At 42.9% G+C, this 5115-nt stretch overlaps 1 protein-coding gene across 6 annotated transcripts in view; it reads left to right on the top strand.

Moving 5' to 3' along the window:
* LOC138961517 (adhesion G-protein coupled receptor G6-like) overlaps positions 1–5115 on the top strand; it is a 437302-nt gene that overhangs the window by 42520 nt on the left and 389667 nt on the right. Inside the window, exon 1 of one of the 6 annotated variants that reach the window (XM_070333171.1) lies at positions 4144–4366. The exons of the other annotated variants lie outside the window; for them this stretch is intronic. The gene's annotated coding sequence lies outside the window, so the exon portion shown is untranslated. Of the gene's footprint in view, positions 1–4143; positions 4367–5115 lie in introns of those variants that run through there. 6 annotated transcript variants of the gene reach the window in all.

Here is a 5115-nt window from a genome sequence, read left to right as displayed (position 1 = left end):
GTGATCGTTCACACGGCAGGAAATATATATATATATATCCCATGACCTCCCTTCTTTGTCTCTGTTACTTCAGTATGGGTATATATGTTGTATTTTTATAGCTCAATAAATACATCATGGACTCAAAAAAATATATGATAGTGCAGATTCCGATTTGGGCGAAGAACTACTTTGCTCCCGACCTTTGACCTCGCGCCGAACAATGTGACACATTTGTATGAAGTTCCAAAATCGTATTGCACGGCTCAGAAAACCATATCAGTTGCACGCAAAAATGAATCTCAGAACTGATCTGATGTATGAGATGCAATAAGCAAACGTTTCTTTCATTATGAAAGCAATGCAGGTGGGAAAAAACGAACATTCAACTTACAAGATAACCAGATGCTAGCGAACCAAAACAAAAACACGAGTACCCTCCCCTTGCTTCGTTAGCAGACGACTTTTGAGAATCTGTCAGACCGTCCTTACCTGGCACGGTTGGGCTTCGCTATCATCAGCTGTTTCACGTGTTTTGCGAGCAAGTCTACTCTTTTGCCTGGCTCTGCAGTAAGTCCACATTGGCGATGAAGGTATCTAAGAACTTAACATGTGTGTATTTTTCCGTAATCCAGTCATATTCTTTCAAAATGCAATCAAGCGGCGGTGACAGACTTGGGTCCTGTTTTCATCGCATCAATACCAGTTTAGGTTCATGCAAACACACTCGCAAAACAGTTTATCATGTAGATACATTTCAAATAGGGAGCAAATGGTTAAATCTACATATGTGTTCCCTAAAATTTGCTTCTCTGTCAATAAGACTAATTGTATAATAATGCGTTCGAAAAAAACAACGTGGAATCGATTCTGAATCGAGTCGAGTAAGCCAAATGGGGGCCAAACCGGTTTCCCCGTTCCGCCGACCTGAAACGCAAAAGAATTGTGCGCTTCAACTAAATGGATTTCTATACGACTTCATTACTTTCTTGCAACTTATGAACCTTTACTTAACGCTTTTAAACGGTCTGAAAGTAGTGTTACCGCGTACTTATAGATGCACTCATTCGTTTTATTTTTTCAGCGACGGTCACTTAGTTTAAGGTTGCAAAAAGGCCATGTCTCGCCGAAAACACTGTTTCACACTCCACAGATCGCAAAAGTGCCGCTAGTAGTCTACACTTTGTGTTTGATGATAGAATGGGATATACAGATTACAACACTCGTGGTTTTTTATATGGCTTGTATTTCAGTCAAGACCCAGCGGGAATATCAATCGAGAGCCACTCGCCAAAGGCTCGTGTCTCCCGATGATATTCATCCGCTGGGTCTTGACTGAAATACAAGCCATATAAAAAACCACTCGTGTTGTAACCTATACATATATACATCTTCAAACAATTATCCACACGCTATGATGATACTGAAAATTGCGACAGTCACGATTTATTTATTTTATATTTTAAACAGGTATTTAAAAGTCAAGCGGGGTCATATATTTAGATGTCTGCTATCGATATGAGAAAAGGGCCGGAAGGCTATGATTTTAATGGCTTTCTAAACTTGGACGGACGAAATTACCACTTTATATTTGTTAACAAGTTCATTTCGTGCGCTATGACACAACGAAATCTCTCACTCTCTCCCCTTCACTGTGTAAGCACATTATTTTTTTTACTAACCCTTCACTCACACACACTCACACTCTGCCCCGCACCCCTACCGACACCCTTCCTCGCCCTCTTGGTGTCTCTTTCTTTCTCTTTCACACACCCAAACACGCACATGATCACAAACACACACACACACACACACGCACGCACACACACACACACACGCACGCACGCACGCACGCACGCACACACACACGCACGCACGCACGCACGCACACACGTACGCACACACACACACACATACATACACTCACACACACACACATACACACACACACGCATCCCACACATACACACACATACACACACACACACCCCACACATACACATTATATCCCCACACACAATTACACAATACCCCTCCCCACATTTTACACAAAATACCCACCTACACACACACACACACACATGCCAGTAGATAAAGATAGTGACCCAAACAACAGTTTTGTCCCATGACCAACACTGAAACGCTTATACTATAATCTTCCGCCCCCGCCCAGACCACAGTCCTTGCAACACTCGCATCGCAAAGCCGGACTTCTGACGGGGACTTGTGTGTATTGTGGTGAGAAATGACATGTTTCTGTTGTTACCTGTTACGTACCTGTCTCATTCCTTATGGCTGGCGGGATTTGACAAAACTTTGAAACAAGGAAGGCGTGATTATCACGTGAGAGGTTAAAGTGTTTTACCTGTCAACAGGCGTGATTATCACTTCCCGAGAGGTTAAAGTGTTTCCTGTCAACTTGCGCCTCGTCTCAGCTGTTTGTGGTGTGTACGGTAGGTACGCTGTCGTGGCTTTGCTGTCATATTGTGTAATTTGTTTTTATCTATATCAGTGTATACAAACGCAAATTGCGTGTTAATATTGTTTATGATTGTATGTAGAAAAGTCAATGCCCTCGTGTGTTGCAGTCACTTGCCATTCCTTGTTGCTCTAGTGGTGTGTTGCAGTCACCTGCCATTCCTTGTTGCTCTAGTAGTGTGTTGCAGTCACCTGCCATTCCTTGTTGCTCTAGTAGTGTGTTGCAGTCACTTGCCATTCCTTGTTGCTCTAGTAGTCACTAGTGTGTTGCAGTCACCTGCCATTCCTTGTTGCTCTAGTAGTGTGTTGCAGTCACTTGCCATTCCTTGTTGCTCTAGTAGTGCGTTGCAGTCACTTGCCATTCCTTGTTGCTCTAGTGGTGTGTTGCAGTCACCTGCCATTCCTTGTTGCTCTAGTAGTGTGTTGCAGTCACCTGCCATTCCTTGTTGCTCTAGTAGTGTGTTTGCTGAGAAGATGATAAGAGATTTGAAGGGGAAAACTGGCAAACCTTTGAGTGGAGGATAGACATAAACTTTGCTTTGAGCGCCTGCTTAATAGGTCTGATCTGTTATCTTTGATGCAAACTCACGTCGAAACTTGGGGATAACAATGGGAACGCAAAACAAGGCAATTTGGGGGCAAGGGTTGCTCAGTTGGTATAGTACTTGACTTGTGGCCCTAAGGTCACTGGTTCGAATCCAGGCAGAGACAGACACGGGTCAACTTTATGTGCAAACTCAGAGACGGTATCCATGTCCCACCCCGTGTCACCACAGTGGCACGTATTAAGACCTCAGTCATTCTGCCATAAGTGCAGGTGGCTGAGTATACATCAAACACGCACACAGCTGGGTAGCGCGACTCTTGTTGTTGCTAGCTTTCCACTGGGAGGAAGCGACCCGAATTGTCCAGCATTGGGCTAATCAGGGACCTATATTCTAATATATGTCTATGGGCTAATAGAGTAAATGAAATGAAATGAAAAATCTCAGCTATCGTGAGAGCCGCTGTACTGAGGTAACCCGCGCAATAACACACGCATGCGCATACGCTGCCATATTACAAACATGTCCACCTCTGCCCCCGTGCCGTCTGCCACCAATCCTCTAGGCTACGTCTGGCTGGTAATCATTTCTGTACAGTACAAGTTAATTTTCGACACTGACAAACATTTTATAAATCAGAAAAATTAACAAAGAACACGCACAAATATCTTGCATAATCGCGAAGAACCTTACAAATGTTCACTTTTTATATATTTTTTCTTAATCACATTGCCGTAATAAAATCATTAAAAAATCTGTATCTGCACAGTCGAAAATGATAAAAACAACCACGGAAGCTAGAACAAAAACAAATCAAAACGGAACAAACAACACACACACACACGCACACATACACACACTCACGAACAGAAAAATGCTGCTGCAACACTGTAACAGACACGAAACGTCTTAACTTTTGACAAGATAAATTAAAACCAGGATACACTTTAAGGTGGCAACCCTGTCAAAAATATGGGCGGCTTGCTTTAGGACAAGAAAAACCTCGACACGAATCTGAATATCCAAAAAATACCTCCTTGATTCTGACACACCCAACACTGTTACGACACTTAGCCACAGGCTTTTGTCGGCAGTATCTGTGTGTGCGCAACTTGTGGTTGACTTTAAGTTTCTCAGCGACTGGGGACACTCACAGACATCTCCGGACGAAAATAGAAAAAGACCCAAGTTCGGACAGCGAGTGAATCATGTTGTGGTGTGCATGACACAGTGTGTGACTGGAGGAATATTCTTTACTACTCCAGTCTCTTTGGGGGATAGTCTAGTGCGACCTGTGAGTGGGGTTGTGTGCGTGTGTTTTTTTGTGCTGGTGACCGAGGATCGCTTTTTGTTCGGAAAATGAGGTAAGATTGTTTGTAGTACGATGCAGGACACACTGTTTAGAAAAAAAACCCAGGCAGCTATAGACAGAGAGACTGACAGAGAGACACACAAACAGACACACAGACCGACAGCCTATAATAGCCTATTTAAGGGTCGTACTTTGGGTCGGGGGATATCTTTTCCTTTTACACAAAGTCCAGGGACACATTTTCCTAGGATCCAGAGTCCGCCGGACTTTCAAACAGGCAGACACTTCATCCTTTCACACCAGAGTGTATACGCGGGAATAAGTGTGCCTTTAAGAATGTGCCCACACGGTGTTTGGACAGAGAAGAGCCGGTACCTTGCAGTCAAGCTCGTATGTCATATCTCTGTAATAACAGTCTTTGCTTTGAAGATGTATAAATCGGTTGCCTAATTCATTCTGTCACTTATGTTGGTCTGGTTTATGAATTTTGTTCCTTGCGCAAACGCAGTCATGCGGAAAATGGGATGAATACCTTGTGCAAAATCAGATATCGTAAATCAAGACCACACCTGCACATGAAGAATAAGGTCAAAGAATGACAACAACGCCCCGCCCAACTGTTTCAAAAGTTAGATAAAAATTCAAACGACAACAAAGTGTTCATTTTCAAAGAATGTGTAGAGCTTGAATAAAAATAAATATATGAGCTAGATGATAAACGACACAAAACCAACAACACCAGGAACTATAATAGATATTTTTTAGCGCTCACGTTGAGTGGGATAGAAAACTCATTGTTAT

This window comes from Littorina saxatilis, linkage group LG3, assembly GCF_037325665.1.
Source record: "Littorina saxatilis isolate snail1 linkage group LG3, US_GU_Lsax_2.0, whole genome shotgun sequence".
Lineage (NCBI taxonomy): Eukaryota > Metazoa > Mollusca > Gastropoda > Littorinimorpha > Littorinidae > Littorina > Littorina saxatilis.
The sequence above is the reverse complement of the archived record's forward strand: the minus strand, read 5'-3'. Positions and strand labels throughout refer to the sequence as shown.